The sequence below is a fragment of the Pristiophorus japonicus genome, chromosome 10 (assembly GCF_044704955.1).
Source record: "Pristiophorus japonicus isolate sPriJap1 chromosome 10, sPriJap1.hap1, whole genome shotgun sequence".
In the NCBI taxonomy this organism is placed as follows: Eukaryota; Metazoa; Chordata; class Chondrichthyes; family Pristiophoridae; genus Pristiophorus; species Pristiophorus japonicus.
Window position 1 is genome coordinate 199454094 of NC_091986.1, and position 22186 is coordinate 199476279.

Here is a 22186-nt window from a genome sequence, read left to right on the forward strand (position 1 = left end):
GCTGATAGAGTTAGATGAAGTAGGATGGGAGGAGGCTCATGTGGAACATAAACAATGGTTCAGGTCAGTTGAGCTGAATGGCCTGTTTCTGTACTGCCAATTCGATGCAATGCTTACAGATATTTAGTAAGCAGGCAGTTCCTCTGGGGAGTGAGAGCCAAAATTTACGGCGAGATTGAATTAAAGTACATCCTCCCTTTTTCACCAAATGTCCCTGAAAATAAAGGGCTGCTGCTATAACATGTTGAAGTTCAGGACCTTTTATCCAGGACTTCCTACTTACTGAACTAATGATACACTCCTTCAAGGCTTTCCCTCTTTGACTTTTCTGGTTTTCTTTGGTGTTCTTTCTCTCTGTCTGTGATGCACATAAATAAGGCATTCAACTACCCCCCAGCCCTGAGCTGTGGCTCAGTGGGTAGCACTCTCGCTTCAGCGTCAGAAGGTTGTGGGTTCAAGTCCCACTCCAGAGACTTGAGCACAAAAATTTCAGCTGACACTCCAGTACAATACTGAGGGAGTGCTGCAGTGTCGAAGATGCCGTCTTTCAGATGAGATATTAAACCGAGGCCCGTCTGCCCTCTCGGTTGGACGTAAAAGATTCCATCTCACTATTTAGAACAGCCAATATTTGTCCCTTAATCAACATCACTAAAAAAGATTATCTGGTCATTATCACATTGCTGTGCGCAAATTGGCTGCCGTGTTTCCTACATTATATTACAGATGTCACACTTTATTACATTATAACAGTGACTATACTCCAAAAGTATTTCTTTGGCTATAAATCGCTTTGGGGCGTCCGGTGGTCGTGAAAGGCGCTATATAAATGCAAGTCTTTCTTTCTTATACCTGGTTGAGGTAGCCGCACTAAAAAGACAACAAACAACTTTGGAAAGAATGCAATCGATTCACATGGGCCGACAGGTTTTGTTGATTTCTTCTGATTTATTCATTCACAGAATGTGGGCCTCACTGGCAAGGCCAGCATTTAATGCCCATCCCCAATTGGATATTGTAATGTATTTGCTTCATGGGTTCTTTGCTTAAGAATTCATAGCAACACATTGCTATTAAGAACCAGTTTGTTAAAGCTTTGCTAATAAACTATCACACTACACATTACCAGTTCATCCATTAGGCTCACAACCACCTGCCTCATCGTGGATCCCCCGAACCCAAGTGGCTGGGGTTTTATTGAGTCTTGTGAACATCATGTGACTGGCTAAGCCACTCACAACTCAGCAAACCTGTGAGCATACTCCCAAGTGCAAACATTATAGGTATGGTTCCACAAGTGACAGGAACCCTCTGGTACTTCACGTGTGGATCTTCAAACATTTGTCTCAAGTGGATTTGTTACTGATTGATTTCGTCACATCAGGTAAAACATGGCAGGCTGCACTGGCTATGTTATAGATAAGAACATAAACAATTAAGAGCAAGAAAAAGCCATTGGGCCCCAACAAGCCTTTCTGATAAATCCTAACCCCATTTGCTTGCCTTCTCGCTATATCCCTCAATCCCTTCTCCCTCCACAAACACACCCACTTGTAATATTGACAAATATCCTTTCATCCCCATTCCCTGTAACGTATTCCTCAACTCCATGATCCTGTATACAATGAGAGACCAACATGGCCTTACTTCACACTGTAGCCATTGTTCATGAGCAATGTTGGTAGAGTATTCAACGATGAGGAGGGACTACATCCCAACCAAGGACTGACCTCACCCAACATCCACACGTCAAGCAGTGATAACTGGGAACAGGAACCCCGTCTAATCTGGGGGGTTGGGGGGTGTCAGAGGCCAATTGTAATGCCTGTCGCTATCCTGGATCTCACTGTTTGAACCTCAGATCTGCAGGTCTTGTCAAATTAACTACTCACTGGTTTAACCAGAATAAGCCATCGGGCAGCCTCGGTTAGTGTTTAATTCACGTTTCTTATTGGCGGTGGCCAAATAGCCTGCTGTATCTGCTGCCCTTTGAAAAGCATGATGGCAGCAAACCAAATGTTGGTTGACAATACACGCACTGTGTTTGAGCAACTGTGTTCAGTGGGGTTTAAAAAAAAGAATTCCAGGTGGAGGAGCGGAAAGGGGGCAGGTTGGGTCAAGAGGGACTGCATGACTAACGCTGCGGGCAGGCCTCAAAATCCTGAAGCCCCCTTTGCCTGCAGTCTAAGTGGCTGAAGATAGATTCCCTCAGAAGATAACGGAATGGGTCGCAGTAAGAAAAGCCTGTTTGGAAGGCCAAAACTACATGCAGGAAAACCCAAATGAAATGGGCAGGCAGCTGTACGAACTAGCAGAACATGACCGCACAGCGATGTCTGCACTCAACCTGCTTATGAGCGGCTGAACTGGGGGTACGGTAGCATAGTGGTCATCTTACTGGACAAATAATCCAGAGAAGTAGGTTCAAATCCCCCAATGGCAGCTGGAGGGGATTTAAATTTAGTTGATTAAATAAATATGGAATTTTTTTTAAAAAGCTAGTATCGGTAATGGTGACCGTGAAACTACCAGATTGTCGTAAAAACCCAACTGGTTCAATAATGCCCTTTAGGAAAGGAAATCTGCCGGTCCTTACCCGGTCTAGCCTACAGGTGACTTCAGAACCACAGCAATGTGGTTGACTCTCAACTACCCTCTGAAATGGCCTAGCAAGCCACTCAGTTGTACCAAACTGCTGCAGTATTGTGGGAGTACCTTCACCACATGGACTGCAGCGGTTCAAGGCGGCGGCTCACCACCACCTTCTCAAGGGGCAATCAGGGATGGGCAATAAATGCCAGCCTTGCCAGCGACACCCACATCCTGTGAATTAATCAATTTTAAAAAAAAAACAGGTTTTACAGCACAGAATACAGAATTGCCCAATATGAAATAAAAGTATAATATGGATTTTCTGCAATCCTTGTTCTAAAGCGTCCCTTGCTGCATATTCTTTCCCATCTACAGAACTGTACATACACACTTACAACACGAATAATCGTCTGGGGAGGGGGAACGCGCAAAAGCTGCCAACACAGCAAGGGAGCTCCAAGAACAAAGAGTGCTTATGCTCTTCGAACATTACTTATTAATCCTATACACAGCCTTTCTACTCCAATTGGGACCACCACAGTTTCAATTGAATTGCATTTAATGTAGCTTTTTCAAAACGTTATTTATAATTCGGAGCATGCACTCTTGCTCTGACAAGCTTCCCTATCCGGCTGATGGGAGGATGCCAGGAGTGGACCACAGATACAGGACCCACGTTTCAGTCTCACATTCTGCCATCAGCCACATTTTAAATGCATCGTATTGTGGAACTATAATAGATGACAAAATACAGAAGAACCTGACGGTGAATAACTCGGAATCTCAAATCCCTCCATGGCCTTGCCCCTCCCTATCTCTAATCTCCTCCAGCCCCACATCCGTCCGCCCACTGTTCCCTCCCCGCGCCCCCCCTCTCGCCACCGAGATGTCTGCACTGCTCTAATTCTACCATCCTGAGCATCCCTGATTCTAATCACTCAACCATTGGTGGCCATACCTTCTGTTAGCCGGAGCCCAAGCTCTGGAACTCCCGGTCTAAACCTCTCCGCCTCTCTATCCTCCTTCAAGACGCTCCTTAAAACGTACCTCTTGGTCCAAGCTTTTGCTCACCTGCGCTAATTTCGACTCATGCGGCTCGGTGTGAAATTTTTATCCTTGTGAGGTTTCACTACGTTAAAGGCGCTATGTAAATACAAGTTGTTGTAATGTTGTATTGAGGATACTGACAATTGTCTTTAGACATAAATACAAATATGTAGCGGACATTCCAATAAAGGTACCCATTAGTCAGCTTGTTTTAGTTGGTAGCACTCTCACTATTGAGTCAGCAGATTGTGGGTTCAAGCCCCACTGGACACGACTGCTGCATTTGTCAAAGGCGCAGTCTTTCAGGCGAGGCATTAAACTGAAGCCCATCTTTTATACAGATGGACGCAAGAGATCCCACGGTACGATTTGAAAGAAAGACTTCATTTATATAGCGTTTTTCCATGACCACCAGATGTCCCAAAGCACTTTACAGCCAATGAGGTACTTTTGAAGTGTAGTCACTGTTGTAATGTAGGAAACGCAGCAGCCAATTTGCACACAGCAAGCTCCCACAAACAGCAAAGTGATGACGACCAGATAATGTGTCTTAGTGATGTTGATTGCAGTATAAATAGTTGCGAAGACGCCGGGGATAACTCCTCTGCACTTCTTCAAAATAGTGCTGTGGGATCTTTTACCATCACATCCAAAAGATGGTACCTCTGACAGTGTCAGCCTAGATTTGTACGCTGAAATCTCGAGTGGGACTTGAACCCACAAACTTCCGACTCTGAGGCGAGGCCGTTACCAACTGAGCCACAGCTGCCACCGAAACATTTGACTTGAAGAACAGGGGAGTTCGCCCTGTCTGCTGGCCAGTATTTATCTCATCAACATCACCAAAATGAGATTAACTGGTAAACTATCTCACTGCTGTTTCTGAACCCTTGCTGCGTGCACATTGGCTGTTGCATTTACCCACATGACATCAGTGATTGCACTTGAAAAGCTATTCATTAGCTCTGGTGCATTCCGAAGATATAAAAGGTGCCCTAGGAATGTCCTTCCCTTCTAGTCTTGCACACAATCTCATATTTGTGGTATTACACTAATCCTATTGTGGATCGGATAAAAATGGAACTATTCTGTACTCCATTGGTTTGGGTTATAAATACTTGGAATTTGACACAGTAGGAGTCTTGCGAATGTGTGAGATCTACTGCAATCCTCCAATACATCATCAGTCGCACTATTGTACCCTTCGCTGCATAGAAGCTGGACAAAAAGATCGGTCCAGAAGCAGTGCCTCTTTTAAAATACTTTCAAATTTAAAAGACATAACTCTCCTCTCTTAAGTGCGCACTGCAACTAACTCTCAGAGTAATTCTTTCAGTCTATTTGTGTTCCATACATCAGATTGTCTCAATTTGAGTGGAGCAATTGCATTCTGCGCGTCAGCTGTGGCTCAGTGAGTAGCACCCTCGTCTCTGAGTCGGAAGATTGTGGGTTCAAGTCCCGCTCCAGGGAGTTGAGCACAAAATCTAGGCTGAAGCTCCAGTGCAGTGCTGAGGGAGTGCTGCACTGTCGGAGATGCCGTCTTTCAGATGAGATGTGAAACCGAGGCCCTGTCTGCGCTTTCAGGTGGACATAAAAGATCCCATGGCACTATTTCGAAGAAGAGCAGGGGAGTTATCCCCAGTGTCCTGGCCAATATTTATCTGTCAATCAACATGACGAAAAAACATCTGGTCACTATCACATTGCTGTTTGTGGGAGCTTGCTGTGCGCAAATTGGCTGCTGTGTTTCCCACATTACAACAGTGACTACACTGCAAAAGTACTGCATTGGCTGTAAGGCGCTTTGAGACGTCCGGTGGTCATGAAAGGCACCGTAGAAATCCACGTCTTTAATTTGAAGGGTAAATGCGGAGTGCTGGGTGGTGTTAGAACATCAGGAGGTGCTCAGGCTCCATCCCAGGCCTGTTCTGAGCCAGCTATTCCCAGCTGTAGTGGGAGTGCAGCAATTGACCCCAGTAACCACCAACGTTCGGGACAGGAACAATCTGCTAGGCTTCCTCTGCTCCTGATCGTTATCCTGTCACGCTTGCTCACGGGCACTGGGTGAGAGCACAGTTGTGTTTGGGCCCTAATGGGGCCCCTCGTGGTTAAATAACTCACTTTATTTCCTCATGCTGTTCAGGGTCACATGATGTGCTGAAGATTCTGTACTCCCAGCGTGAGTCATCATCTGCGGGGGGAGAGGCAGAAAAGAAATGCATGGAGTTTTATGGTTAGGTCATCAGGGGAGAATAGTTGGTGACGGAGGAGGACTAAATGATGTCAGCTGTGGCTCAGTGGGTAGCACTCGTGCCTCTGAGTCAGAAGGTTGTGGGTTCAAGTACTTCTCCAGAGTCTTCAGCTCATAATCTAGGCTGACACTCCAGTACAGTGCTGAGGGAGTGCTGCACTGTCTGAGGTGCCGTCTTTTGGATGAGACGTTAAACTGAGGCCTCCTCTGCTCTCCGGGTGGACATAAACGATCCCATGGCACTATTTCGAAGAAGCGTCCTCCCCGGTTCCCTGGTCAGCATTTATCCCTCAACCCACACTTAAAGACAGATTTCATTGCTGTTTGTGGCAACTTGCTGTGTGAAAACAGGCTGCTGTGTTTCCGACATTGCAATAGTGACTGGACTTCAGAGGCAAGAGTGCTACCACTGAGTAACGGCTGACACCTTAAGTTCATATTGTACAGATGGCTGGTAAGTGGCTCTTCACCCCTTAGCACTTCCTACTATCTCCATCGACTGGCTGACATGTGGCTCTCGCTCTGCAAAACGCACGGGTATAGATCCACATCGAACTCCTCCATGTCAATGCATGTTGCAAACTGCACAAGCTTATTACCAGATCTTCCCAGCCTGCAATGCTGATTGTCAGTATTCACTGCAGTGCTGGAATCGCTGGGAGAAATACCACCAGCGCAGCCTCCGCAAGATCCTGCAAATCCCCTGGGAGGACAGACGCACCAAAGTTGCCGTCCTCGATCAGGCCAACATCCCCAGCATCGAAGCACTGACCATATGCCGGGAAATTGCATTCTACGCATCAGCTGTGGCTCAGTGGGTAGCACCCTCGCCTCGGAGTCAGAAGGTTGTGGGTTCAGGTCTCACTCCAGGGACTTGAGCCCATAAATCTAGGCTGACACTCCCAGTGCAGTGCTGAGGGAGTGCTGCACTGTCGGAGATGCCGTCTTTCAGATGAGACGTTAAAACGAGGCCCCGTCTGCTCTCTCAAGTGGATGCAAAAGATCCCCTGGCACTATATGGAAGAAGAACAGAGGAGTTATCCCAGGTGTCCTGGCCTATATTTATCACTCAAGCAACTTCATTAAAATAGATTATCTGGTCATGATCGCATTGCTGTTTGTGGGAGCTTGCTGTTCGCAAACTGGTCGCGTTTTCTATCATCATCACAGGCAGTCCCTCGGAATCGAGGAAGACTTGCTTCCACTCTAAAAATGAGTTCTCAGGTGGCTGAACAGTCCGATACGAGAACCACAGTCCCGGTCACAGGTGGGACAGACAGTCGTTGAGGGAAGGGGTGGGGAGTATGGTTTGCCGAAGAGCATCCGGGAGGGCACGGAGCACCTCGAGTCTCGTCGCCGAGAGCATGCAGAAAACAAGCGCAGGCAGCGGAAGGAGTGTGCGGCAAACCAGTCCCACCCTCCCTTTCCTTCAACGACTATCTGCCCCACCTGTGACAGAGACTGTAATCCCCGTATTGGACTGTACAGTCACCTAAGAACTTACTTTTAGAGTGGAAGCAAGTCTTCCTCGATTTCGAGGGACTGCCTCTGATGATGATGACTGCAGAGTAGAAGGCCGACCTCAATTACTTGCAAAAACCTGCCAATATGCAATGCAGACTTAGGATGTGGTGCAACAGAGTCACAGAGAGTGGACCTTGAAGAGGCGATTCAGGTCAGTTCATTGTTGGAGAATTGCAACTGACGCAGAACAGCAGGATGTCAGAGAAAAACAAAATAATCAGGTTCGGTGGCAAGTTTCCGCTTTGGGCACAATCAGGAAATTGGCGCAAATTGCGCTGGTTCGGTTACAGTTCAAGTTTCGGCAAAAATGCATTCGCATAATCACAAACATAAAATGGTCCATAAACCTGTGCAATCAGGGAAACGCAATGCAACGTAATGGTTTATTTTATTTGCATTAAAAAAATGTATTGATGTATTTAAGAGTTTGATAACTTGGTGCTGTTTTATTAACTCAGCTGAAAATAGGTTTATTACAAAGAAGCAGCATTTTTAAATGAGAGTCTAGGAATCCTTGTGTGAATAACCTGATGTTAAATCACTGAAAATGACTTTAAAGAAAACTGTACTGAACCATTTACTCATTTCATTGGTGTACATCAGTCAACTTTTCAGTCAATTAAATATTTTTTTAAATGAAGAAAAAAGACTTGGATTTTGCCTTTCATGACCACCGGATGTCTCAAAGCGCTTTGCAGCCAATTAAGTACTTTTTGGAGTGCAGTCAATATTGTAATGTAGGAAAGGCGGCAGCCATTTTGCGCACAGCAAGCTCCCACAAACAGCCATTTGATAATGACCAGATAATGTTTTTTTGTTATGTTGACTGAGGGATAAATATTGGCCAGGACACTGGGAATAATTCCTCTGCTCTTCTTCGAAATAGTGCCATGGGATCGTTTATGGCGACTTGCGAGAGCAGACGGGACCTCGGTTTAACATCTCGTCGGAAAGGCGGCAGCTCAGACAGTGCAGCACTCCCTCAGCACTGCGCTGGAGTGTCAGCCTAGATTTTTTTGTGCTCAAGTCCCTGGAGTGGGACCTTCTGACTCAGGCGAGAGTGTTACCCACTGAGCCACAGCTGACAATAAATATGTGAAAAAGAAATTGTAAAAAAAAAAACGCGCCCACTAGTGCCTGTGCGCCTAAGAAAATAAGCGCAATGTGAAGATTCTCCTCGAACAGCGGAAACTCACCATGCACATCATTTCAACCTGGGGCAGTAGCCAGTTGTGGGCGGGCCTGGCTCCAGGCAAAATGTTGTTTCAACCAGCGTTAAAGATTTACCCTTGACATAACTTACGTTTAAAATTCCACAATCTTTTGCACTATTTCAGCTGATTTCACCCAGATTGTACTGAAAAAACTAGCCCAAAGTACAACAACAACTTGCATTTATATAGCGCCTTTAACATAGTGAAACGTCCCAAGGCGTTTCACAGGCGTATTAGGAGATTAAAAATTTGACACCGAGCCACATCAGGAGTAATTAGGGCAGGTGACCAATAAATTTGATCAAAGAGGTAGGTTTTAAGGTTTGTCTTGAAGGAGGAAAGAGAGGTAGTGAGGCGGAGAGGTTTACGCAGGGAGTTTCAGAGCTTGGGGCCTAGGCAACAGAAGGCACGGCCACCAACGGTTGAGCGATTATAATTAGGGATGCTCAAAAGCGCAGAATTAGAAGAGCGCAGATATATCGGGGGGGTTGTGGGGTTGGAGGAGATTACAGAGATAGGGAGGCGTGAGGCCATGGAGGGATTTGAAAACAAGAATGAGATATTTTGAAATCGAGGCATTGCTTAAACGGGAGCCAATGTAGGTCAGGGGTGGTGGTGCGAGTTCAGACATGGGCAGCCGAGTTTTGGATCACCTCTAGTTTACGTAGGGCAGAATGTGGGAGGCCAGCCAAGAATGCATTGGAATAATCAAGTGTAAGGCTCATGCTTTCATACGTCTCGATGAAGATGTTGACAATGACTTGGAGTTCAGCCTCTGAATGCGCGCAGACGCAAGCGTCGTCCGCGTACTGTAGTTCGATGACAGAGATATACATGGCAAGCGATCCCCAGGTGGGCAGAGGAAACGTTACAAGGATACCCTCAAAGCCTTCTTGATAAAATGCAACATCCCCACTGACACCTGGGAATCCCTGGCCAAAGACCGCCCTAACTGGAGGAAGAGCATCCGGGAGGGTGCTGAGCACCTCGAGTCTCGTCGCCGAGAGCATGCAGCGGAAGGAGCATGCGGCAAACCAGACTCCCCACCCACCCTTTCCTTCAACCACTGTCTGTCCCACCTGTGAGAGAGACTGTAATTCCTGTATTGGACTGTACAGTCACCTGAGAACTCACTTTGAGAGTGGAAACAAGTCTTTCTCGATTTCGACTGCCTATGATGATAATGATGGAATAGAGGTAACAAAGGCATGGATGAGGGTTTCAGCAGCGGATGAGCTGAGGCAAGGGCAGCGACGGGCAATGTTACGGAGGTGGAAATAGGCGGTCTTAGATATGCTGCGGATGTGAGGTCGAAAGCTCATTTCAGGGTCAAATATGACAACAAGATTGCGAACAGTGTGGTTCAGCCTCAGACAGGAGTTGGGCAGAGGAATGGAGTCAGTGCCTAGGGAACGGAGTTTGTGGCCGGGACCGAAAACAATGGCTTCGGTCTATCCAATATTCAATTGGAGAATATTTCTGCTCATCCACAACTCGTGGAATCTCTATCCCCAGGTATTTTTTTTTCATTCCTGGGATGTGGGCATCGTTAGCAAGGCCAGGATTTATTGCCTATCCCTAATTGCCCTTGAGAAGGTGGTGGTGAGCCGCCTTCTTGAACTGCTGCAGTCCGTGTGGCGAAGGTTCTCCCAGTGCTGTTCGGGAGGGAGTTCCAGGATTTTGACCCAGCGACGATGACGGAATGGCGATATATTTCCAAGTCAGGAGGGGAACGTGGAGGTGATTCTGTTCCCATGCGTCTGCTGCCCTTGTCCTTCCAGGTGGTAGAGGTCATGGGGTTGGGAGGTGCTGTCGAAGAAGCCTTGGCGAGTTGCTGCAGTGCTTCGTAGATGGTACACACTGCAGCCACGGTACGCCGGTGATGGAGGGAGTGAATATTTCAGGTGGTAGATGGAGTGCCAAATCAAGTAGGCTACTCTGTCCTGGATGGTGTCGAGCTTCTTGAATGTTATTGGAGCTGCGCTGATCCAGGCAAGTGGAAACTATTCCACCACACTCCTGACTTGTGCTTTGTAGATGGTGGAATGGCTTTGGGGAGTCAGGAGGTGAGACACTTGCCGCAGAATACCCAGCCTCTGACCTGCTCTTGTTGCCACGGTATTTATGTGGCTGGTCCAGTTAAGTTTCTGGTCAATGATGACGCCCCCCCCCGACCCCAGGATGTTGGTGGTGGGGGATTCAGAGATGGTAATGCCACTGAATGTCAAGGGGCGGTGGTTAGACTCTCCCTTGTTGAAGATAGTCATTGTCAGGCAATTGAGTGACACGAATGTTACTTCCACTTATCAGCCCAAGTCTGAATGTCGTCCAGGTCTTGCTCATGTGGGCATGGACTGTTCCATTATCTGAGGAGTTACGAATGGCACTTAACACTGTGCAGTCATCAGCGAACATCCCCACTTCTGACCTGATGGAGGGAAGGTCATTGAAGTAGCAGCTAAAAATGGTTGGGCCCAAGACACTGCCCTGAGGAACTCCTGCAGCAATATCCTGGGGCTGTGATGATTGACCTCCATCCACCATAACCATCATCCTTTGTGCTTGGTATGACCCCAGCCAGTGGAGAGTTTTCCCCAATTCCCACGGACTTCAGTTTTACTAGGGCTCCTTGGTGCCACACTTGGTCAACTGCTGCCATGATGTCAAGGGCAGTCATTCTCACCTCACCTCTGTTGTCCATGTTTGGACTAAGGCTGTAATGAGGTCTGGACCCGAGTGGCCCTGGCGGGACCCAAACTGGGCATCAGTGAGCAGGTTATTGGTGAGTAAGTGCTGCTTGATAGCATTGTTGATGATTGAGAGTAGACGGATGTGGCGGTAATTAGCCGGATTGGATTTGTCCTGCTTTTTGTGGACAGGATATACCTGGGCAGTTTTCCACATTGTTGGGTAGATGCCAGTGTGTAGCTGTACAGGAACAGCTTGGCGAGAGGCACGACTAGTTCTGGAGCACAAGTCTCCAGAATGACAGCCGGGATGTTGTTGGGGTCCGTAGCCTTTGCTGTATCCAGTGTGCTCAGCCTTTTCTTGATATCACGTGGAGTGAATTGAATTGGCTGAAGACTGGCTGCTGTGATGGTGGGAACCTCAGGAGGAGGCCGATATGGATCATCCACTTGGCATTTCTGCCTGAAGATGGTTGTAAACGCTTCCGCCTTGGCTTGATGGTAATGGTAGAGTGAGAGATATGCCGGGCCATGAGGTTACAGATTGTGGTGGAATACAATTCTACTGCTGCTGATGGCCCACAACGCCTCATGAATGCCCAGTTATGAGCTGCTAGATCTGTTCTGAATCTATCTGTTCTAAATTTAGCACAGTGGTAGTGCCACACAACACGATGGATGGTGTCCTTGGTGTGAAGACGGGACTTCATCTCCACAATAACTGTGCGGTGGTCGCTGCTACTAATGTTGGCATTGGCAGATGCATCTGCGACCGGTAGATTTATGAGGATGAGATCAAGTAGGTTTTTACCCTCGTGTTGGTTCTCTCACCACCTGCTGCAGCTGTGTCCTTCAGGACTAGGCAGCTCCATCAGTGGTGGTGCTACTGAGCCAATCTTGGTGATGGACATTGAAGTCCCCCACCCAGAGTATATCCTGTGCCCTTGCTATTCTCAGTGCTTCTTCCAAGTGGTGTTCAACATGGAGGAGCACTGATTCATCAGCTGAGGGTGGGTGGTTGTTAGTAATTAGCAGGAGGTTACCTTGCCCTTGAAGCCATGATATATGTTGAGTGTTGAGGACTCCCAAAGCCACTCCCTCCCATCTACCACTGTGCCACCACCCCTGGTGGGTCTGTCCTGCTGGTGAATGAGGACATTATCAAGGATGGCGATGGAGGAGTCTGGGACATTGGCTGAAAGGTATGCTTCTGTAAGTATGAATATGTCAGGCTGCTGCTTGACTAGTCTGTGGAACAGCTCTCCCAATTTTGGCACAAGTCCTCAGATGTTGGAGAGAAGGACTTTGCAGTGTCAACTGGGCTGGGTGTCTGTAGCCGGGTCGAGGTCGATGCTGGGTGGTCCGTCTGGTTTGTTTTTCGTAGCAGTTGTGCACAGTTAGCCCAAATGGTTGGGCCATTTCAGAGGGCAGTTAAGAGTCAACCACATTGCTGTGGGTCTAGTCACATTTCCTTCCTTTAAAAGGGCATTAGTGAACCAGATGGGTTTTTACGAGAATCCAGTAGTTTCATGGTAATCATTCTAGATTTATTTAATTAACTGAATTTAAATTCTCCCGTTGTGGTGGGATTTGAACTCGTGTCTCTGGATCAATCGTCCAGGTCTCTGGATTACTAGTCCAGTGACGTTACCACTCTGTTACCGTTCCTGACATGTCACGGTATTGTTTTAAAGGTGGCCAAGAGCTTCATTAGCCGAGGGACAGATTTGCCCTTCAAATCTTCCCTTTCTGCAGTTGGCCAGCGGAGATTGGGAAAATTGCCGTGTGAAGACTTGTGGTTCTAAACCTATCCTATGACACTCCAGCAACATCACACTGGTGCGGCAGTTCTCGGGTAGCGGAGAGCCAGACTCACCCTGGGAGTGATCACAAGCATCTGGTTTAAAAGGAGAAACTGTGGTGAAGGACTAGGGCTCACAGGACAGGACACCACCAAGGCCGAAAATAGCAGCAGAGAGGAGGAAGGGAAATAAATCAAGTGGCAGTGATTAGGTGACAAGAATCTTCCTTATGCGCCGTAAATTGGGAAGTGTATCTTATTTCTGGCAGCATGTGTGAAAAGTAACCTGCCGAAAGTAGAAAATACATTCTGTCTCAGTGCTCAGAGGATTGAGGCAGATGGAGGGTAGGGGTGACACATATGATATGCTTTTGATAGAGTAGCTTTAGGGTCAGATTTGCAGCCTCAAGCAGAGTTATATCCTTGCGTTTCAGCTCGGCATTTTTGTGGAGATACGCCAGGCCTCTCTCAGCCATGCACCTACTGTTAACATACAGATAAACTGCACAGCTCTTTTTAAAAAAATTTTCAATGTAAATTTAATGTGCACACATTTTATGTTTGAAAAGTACTGTATTAAAATAATGCCAGGGTCGATTCCTTAATCTAGCTAGTTCTGCCTCCCTGCACCCTATTTGCAGTGAGGCAGAACTGTACTTCAAACTGTCTGAGAAACAGGATTTGTCCGCAGGCAGGTGGAAATACAAGGCTGCAACACTCTCCTTTCACCCCCTTGCTGCCCCAAAAAACTTGCATTTATATAACGCCTTTCACGACCACCGGATGTCCCAAAGCGCTTTACAGCCAATGAAGTACTTTTTGAAGTACAGTCACTGTTGTAATGTAGGAAACGCGGCAGCCGATTTGCGCACAGCAAGCTCCCACAAACAACAACGTGATAATGACCGGATAACCTCGCATTCATAATGTGGATTTTGATTGAGTATCAATAGTGCTACTCTGATTGCTTTTAAAAGCAAAAGGAATTCAGAGTTTTAGATATCTGGGCAAACTATCTACTCTGTGTGGGGACAGCAGCAGTGAATATTCAGAAGTCTGTATCCCATATCCTCCAATTGCTGGGGAGGGCGGGTGGCAGAGACACATACGATATGCTTTTGCTAGAGTATGGGAGTTTTAGGGTCAGACTTGCAGCCTCAAGCACAGTTATCTCCTTGTGCTTTAGCTCAAGAATGTGAACACTTTTAAGATATCTTGCCACATTTTATATATTTAACCTTCCAGTTACTTATTTCTCTGTATTTACCCTTAGCATCACTGGCATCACTCACAGGCCTGACATCCAGGTTTCAGCTCATCTGCTGCTGAAATCCTCATCCATGCCTTTGTTACCTCGAGACATGACTATTCCAACACTCGGCTGGCCAGCCTCCCATCTTCCCCTCCCCTCCGTTAACTTGAGGTCATCTAAAACTCTGCTGCCAGTGTCCTAACTCGCACCAAGTCCCGTTCATCCATCGCTGACCTACTTTGGCTCCCGGTTAGGCAACGCCTCGATTTTAAATATCTCACCCTGGTTTTCAAATCCCTCCATGGCCTCGCCTCTCCCTATCTCTGCAACCACCTCCAGCCCGACAAACCTCAGAGGTGCGCTCCTCCAATTCTGGCTTCTTGAGCATCCCTGATTATAATCGCTCCACCATTGGCAGCCGTGCCTTCAGGTGCCAAGGCCCTTTGCTCTGGAATTTCCTGCCTTCTCTTTCCTCCTTTAAGATACTCCTTAAAACCTACCTACCTCTGCCCTAATATGGTTGTGTGTCAAATTTTGTTTGATAGCACTCCTATGAAGCACCTTGGGAAGCTTTACTACATTAAAGGCGCTATATAAATGCAAATTGCTGTTGTTGCTGCCTTTGCTCCACTGGCAACTATGGTTGTTGATATTTACTCATATCTATATCATATTGTAGCTGAAATAATCACTCCTCTTACTGATACAACTCTATGGTATTGTCAATGATTGTGTGCCATTTCAAATCTTTAATTAAAACCAGTTTTTAAAAAAACTATCCTCTTTGGCTGCCCTGACTTGGGATTTTAAAAAGGTAAATAAATACAGGAAGGGGAGAAATTGTACACCTGTAATTGCACAGCTTCATCCTTTTATAACTTTTAGGATTATGTGGAAATTCAGATCAGTGTACTTTGAGAACAATGCTGCCTCCCCCTTTCTTTCACAAACCGCGTCAGGCAATGTGAAATCCTTCTCAATAGTACTACAGAATTAAAATATCTGCGTTTCAGGTTTCCACTGAATCAAAGAGTAATTCTGTTTCTACGCAGTGACGGCTGTGGCAACCCTTCAGTTCAATTAGTGGCTAACCTACATTATCTGAAAGGTCCGCAGAGACAATGCCAGCTTCCTTCAAGTGAAGCATCTCACCTATTTATGGTAGCCATTGAGCCCAAGTAAATTCAGCTCAAGCCTCTGAAGCAGATTATTTTTTCTTTAATGGGCACTCTTGATGATCACCAATGGTGCAATTAGAGCAATTAAAATCTGAAAGAAAGAGAAAAAGGAGAAAGAGAGAAAAAGGAGAAAGAGAGAAAAAGGAGAAAGAGAAAGAGAGAAAAAGGAGAAAGAGAAAGAGAGAAAAAGGAGAAAGAGAAAGAGAGAAAAAGGAGAAAGAGAAAGAGAGAAAAAGGAGAAAGAGAAAGAGAGAAAAAGGAGAAAGAGAAAGAGAGAAAAAGGAGAAAGAGAAAGAGAGAAAAAGGAGAAAGAGAAAAAAAGGAGAAAGAGAAAGAGAGAAAAAAAGAGAGAGAGAAAAAAAGGAGAGAAAAAAAGAGAGAGAGAGAAAAAAAGAGAGAGAGAGAAAAAAAGAGAGAGAGAGAAAAAAGAGAGAGAGAGAGAGAAAAAAAAGAGAAAGAGAGAAAAAAAGAGAAAGAGACTTGCATTTATATAGCATCTTTCACGACCACCGGACGTCTCAAAGTGCTTTACAGCCAATGAAGTGCAAAATGCACTTCCTGTAACATCTTTTGCTAACACGATTTGTTGCTGCTCTTTTGCTTTGAGGCAAATCAGCACTGATGAGGTCAGGAACTTGTGAATCCAAAGTGAGGAAAGTAGCTAGAAATCTACCAATCAAATACTAGTGAGCACTAATGAAAATTGCTAATTCTGATTGGCCAGTCAGGGGAACCTATCAAGAAAGGAGTCATTGAACCAATTAACACTCTCAAACACTTTTGGGAAAAGTACTTTGCTTTTTTTCAGTAATTGAAAGTTCTCATTTCCAAAATAAGGTTTAAACAGAAGATATTTAAAAATGACACGATGAAACTAAATTGTAAAGTTGTCTCTTGTGTCTCTGATTAACCTTCAACAGTGTTTTTAATTTGAAGGCCTTGGCCTCTCCCAAAAGCTTGAACAGGATATGTTTGCCCAACGTGTGACTCAGTTGGATGAAGGCGAATCCTGCAGTCTGACTATGTGCAGTGCATGAAGAATTTCCAGGATACATCAATATGATTCCTTCAGCCCAACTTGTACAATCCAGTCTCTTACTGTTTAATCATTTTTCAAAATTATTTGTAGAGAGGCTAAGAAATCACATTTCATAACCTTTATTCAGGTAAAATTAATGTAGCTTTTTTAAAAAAAACACTTAATTCTCAGTAGAAAAGATAAATGTTATTGCTAGACAATATTTCCAATTGTTTGTTTTTGAAAATGATTTGACTACAGACTGGACAATGAATTTGAGTAAGTTTCATTTTTTTCAGAAAGCGTACCAAGCTGAGAGAGAGAGACAGACAGACAGACAGAGATGAAGATGCTGTCTTATTGTAGATTCACAATTTTTTTTAAATTCAGTGTTTACATATGATTTGTTTATACAACTACTGTGGATGAGTGAAATATTAATTATTTATTGTTGACTAGAAAATCCCAGAAGCTGGCTATGGTCTTTAAGGTTAAACATTAAAAATATTAGAATTTAAAATTCTCATCCTTGTATTCAAATCCCTCATGGCCTCACCAATCCCTATTTCTGTAACCTCATCCAGCCCTACAACCCTCCGAGATCTCTGCACTCCTCTCAATTTTCATCACCCGACCATTGGCAGCCATGCCATCAGCTGCCCAGGCACTTGGCTCTGAAATTCCGTCCCTACACCTCTCTGTCCTCAAAACCTACCATCTGTCCTAATATCTCTTTATGTGGCTCGGTGTTAAATTTTCTCCAGTGAAGTGCCTTGGGACATTTTACTACATTAAAGGCACTATATAAATGCAAGTTGTTGCTATTAATCTGATAACACAACCCATTTGATGTTCGGGTTATTATTAATAACATATCCTTTGGGACACATATCTTGGGAAAATGGTTTACTGAAGTAATTTCTGGAAGTGACAGAAAGTCAAGCTATTTGCAAAGATTTATGAGAAGCTTAAAAACCAGCCTGCCGGACTCATGGTCCCTCTAATGCAGTCAGATATATGGCCTCTTTCCCTCCTCTGCTTGCAGACTTCAGGAATCTAATCAGTGAGCCAAAGCCACACATTTTATCTCCCTGTTCCCAGATTCTCCAAACCCCAGTGTGAGCAAAACACAGGAACAGCCCCTCCCATGCTGCCATACCCTACCCTGGCACTGCCACATCACAGGACCATGTCACGGTGCTTCCAAGGTCCAGAACCCCTCGCCAGTTCTGCTAAATTGTATGACGCTCCTTCCTACTTAGTTAAATATCATTTGTTGTGTATCATCTGGATAGAGAACTGGTTGGCAGACAGGAAGCAGAGTGTCGGGATAAACGGCTCCTTTTCAGAATGGCAGGCAGTAACTAGTGGGGTGCCGCAGGGCTAAGTGCTGGGATCCCAGCTAATAACAATATACATTAATCATTTGGATGAAGGAATTGAGTGTAATATCTCCAATTTTGCAGATGACACTAAACTGGGTGATAGTGTGAGCTGTGAGGAGGACGCTAAGAGGCTGCAGAGTGACTTGGACAGGTTAGGTGAGTGGCAAATGCATGGCAGATACAGTATAATGTGGATAAATGTGAGGTTATCCACTTTGGGGGCAAAAACATGAAGGCAGAATATTATCTGAATGGCGGCAAATTAGGAAAAGGGAGGTGCAACGAGACCTGGGTGTCAAGGTACATCAGTCATTGAAAGTTGGCATGCAGGTATTAGTAGGCGGTGAAGGCAGCAAATGGTATGTTGGCGTTCATAGCTAGGGGATTTGAGTATAGGAACAGGGAGGTCTTACTGCAGTTGTACAGGGCCTTGGTGAGGCCACACCTGGAATATTGTGTTCAGTTTTGGTCTCCTAATCTGAGGAAGGCGTTCTTGCTATTGAGGGAGTGCAGCGAAGGTTCACCAGACTGATTCCCGGGATGGCAGGTCTGATATATGAGGAGAGACTGGATCGACTGGGCCTTTATTCACTGGAGTTTAGAAGGATGAGAGGGGATCTCATAGAAACATATAAAATTCTGACGGGACTGGACAGGTTAGATGCAGGAAGAATGTTCCCGATGTTGGGGAAGTCCGGAATCAGGGGACACAGTCTAAGGATAAGGGGTAAGCCATTTAGGACCGAGATGAGGAGAAACTTCTTCACTCAGAGAGTTGTTAACCTGTGGAATTCCCTACCGCAGAGAGTTGTTGATGCCAGTTCATTGGATATATTCAAAAGGGAGTTAGATATGGCCCTTATGGCTGAAGGGATCAAGGGGTATGGAGAGAAAGCAGGAAAGGGGTACTGAGGGAATGATCAGCCATGATCTTATTGAATGGTGGTGCAGGCTCGAAGGGCCGAATGGCCAACTCCTGCACCTATTTTCTATGTTTCTAATATTTTTTTAAAAAGTTAAAGGATAAAAATTAAATACAACAATAAAGAAATTCATGTAAAATAAAAAGACTATTCATTTAAGAAGAAGAATAAGCAAGGCCACTGATTTACAGGTTTCACATGAGAATGAAGCATTGCAATTTTCCCTTAGCAGAGGGGTTAATAACCAGGGGACATAGATTTAATGTAAGTGGCAGGAGGTTTAGAGGAGATTTGGGAAGAAATGTTTTCACCCAGAGGGTTGTGGGGGTCTGGAACTCATTGCGTGAAAGGATGGTAGAAGCAGAAAACCTCACCACATTTAAAAAGTACTTGGATATGCACTTGAAGTGCCCTAACCTACAGGAGCAGGAAGGTGGGATTAGGCTGGATAGCTCTTTGTCAGCCGGCACGGACACGATAGGCCGAATGGCTTCCTTCTGTGCTGTAAAGTTCTATCTGTTATGTAATGATGTGTTTATCGTCCTGGTACCTTAAATGTAATGTAAGCACTATGCCACACCACAGAGGGCGCTGTGGTGGGAAACCTGGAAGTACCTAGAACAGGCACTAAATAAGGCTGACCAGCACACCTGAGAGGCTGAACAATAAAGGACGAAGGTCACAGCAGTTAAATTTACACCAGACCGTGTGGAGTCAGTGATGTGTGTGCTACATACACCACACTATCTATCATTCTAATTTTCATTGAAAAAAATGTCCCTGAAAACCCCTTAATAAAAACACAATGTGAGTTATTCAGTCACCATAAATCTGTGGTCCTGAGCAGTTACATGGCATATCACCTCTTTTGGTTGTAAAATAACTTGCATTTATATAGCGCCTTTAACATAGTAAAACGTCCCAAGGAACTTCACAGGAGCGGAATTAGACAAAAACAGACATCGAGCCAAAGGAGGAGATATTCAGGCAGGGCTTGGTCAAAGAGATAGGTTTTAAGGAGTGTCTTAAAGAGGGAAGAGGCACAAAGGATCCTCTAACTTACTATGAGCAATGCAACAACACACCATGGCAGATCTGCTATAAATATATTGGGCCTGAAATCACGCTCCCCACAGGCACGTACAAGGTGCTTAAGCACCCGTGGGGTCCCCCTAAGTTCTGGGTTTAGATATGCGAAGCGCTTTCGCGTAGAGGTCCAGGATTGCAAGCCTCTGAGACTACCAGGTAGATATGTAGACATTTTTCAGGTCGGAGGCATCCGCCCACGAGAAGCCTCTGACCGTAATTATAATTATATGGCCCAGCGTGATCTACCTATAGATCACACTGCATCACACTTGTGTCTAATCAGAGGGAATTTTATTCCAATGTGGGAAAAAGTACTCTCATTGGGTTAGTCTTCCCACGTGAGAACGTGGAAATCAATCAACAGCTGCAGCAGGCAACAGACAAGACAGTTTAACCGAACGATAAAACAACTCAACTGCTCCAACCTGAGCAAGATGGTTTAAAAATATCGATTCTTACAATTAACTTAATTTCTATTGCCTATCTCCTGCACTTGGCTCTCTTTATTACAGATGCAAATCAGTCTTAAAATGCAGTGTTTCAGATTCCCTCCCTCCAAGAACATAACGATTCCACACATCTCCAACTTGTTAATTCGCCTGTCATGCCATCTGCAAGCAGACCCACGAATAAACTCACCGGGCATTTGAAATAATACAACAACAACTTGTATTTATATAGCGCCTTTAATGGTCCCAAGGCACTTCACAGGAGTATTAGGAGACAAAAAAATACACAGAGCAATTACATCTTCTGGTCACGTGGATAGACTGGAGAAGCTGGGGGGGTTGTTCTCTTTGGGGCAGAGATGGTTAAGAGGAGATCTGATAGAGGTGTTTAAAATCATGAAGGATTTAGATAGAGTAAATAAAGAGAAACAGTTTCCAATGGCTGAAGGGTCGATAACGAGAGGGCCCAGATTTAAAGGTGATTGGCAAAAGAACCAGAGGCATCATGAGGGAAAACGCTTTTATCCAGCGAGTGGTTAGGATTTGGAATGCATTGCCTGATAGGATGGTGGAAACAGATTCAATAGTAGCCTTCAGAAGGGAATTGGATAAATACTTGAAGGTGAAAAAATTCCAGGGATAAGAACATAAGAAATAGGAACAGGAGTAGGCCATACGGCCCCTCGAGCCTGCTCCGCCATTTAATACGATCATGGCTGATCTGATCATGATCTCAGCTCCACTTCCCTGCCCGCTCCCCATAATCCCTTATCGTTCAAGAAACAGTCTATTTCTGTCTTAAATTTATTCAATGTCCCAGCTTCCACAGTTCTCTGAGGCAGCAAATTCCACAGATTTACAATGCTCAGAGAAAAAAATTCCTCCTCATCTGTTTTAAATGGGCGGCCCCTTATTCTAAGATCATGCCCTCTAGTTCTAGTCTCCCCCATCAGTGGAAACATCCTCTCTGTATCCACCTTGTCAAGCCCCCTCATAGTTTTATACATTTCGATAAGATCACCTCTCATTCTTCTGAATTCCAATGAGGAGAGGCCCAACCTACTCAACCTATCCTCATAAGTCAACCCCCTCATCCCCGGAATCAACCTAGTGAACCTTCTCTGAACTTCCTCCAAAGCAAGTATATCCTTTCGTAAATATGGAAACCAAAACTGCACGCAGTATTCCAGGTGTGACCTCACCAATACCTTGTATAGCTGTAGCAAGACTTCCCTGCTTTTATACTCCATCCCCTTTGCAATAAAGGCCAAGATACCATTGGCCTTCCTGATCATTTGTTGTACCTGCATACTATCCTTTTCTGTTTCATGCACAAGTACCCCGAGGTCCCGCTGTACTGCGGCACTTTGCAATCTTTCTCCATTTAAATAATAACTTGGGGGGAGAGCGGGTGATTGGGACTAACTGGATTGCTCTTCGGAAGAGCCGGCACAGACTCAATGGGTCAAATGGCCTCCTTTTGTGCTATACTACTCTATGATTCTACCTTTAAAAAAGGGATATACATCTACATTCTGTTTTACAAGGTATAATATTCATGTCCCTATAAAGCAATTTTTAAAGTCTTGAGTATAGCACGTACATTCTGCAAGTGTCATGGTTACTTCCTGTAACATTTTGTTGAAAACACCCTTACTTTAGTTTTTTTTTAAAATAAATCACACAGCACATCAGCCTCCAGCTCACCATGAGCGATGCCATGGGAGTTGCATGAAGCAGGTCTCCTATTTCCCTGCAAGAACTACCATTTCGGAT

The 22186-nt window shown here is 45.2% G+C and overlaps 1 protein-coding gene across 2 annotated transcripts in view; it reads right to left on the minus strand.

Annotated features, from left to right (window-relative positions):
* The window catches only part of slc9a7 (solute carrier family 9 member 7), a 195250-nt gene that overhangs the window by 167461 nt on the left and 5603 nt on the right, over positions 1 to 22186 (minus strand). The window lies entirely within an intron of this gene.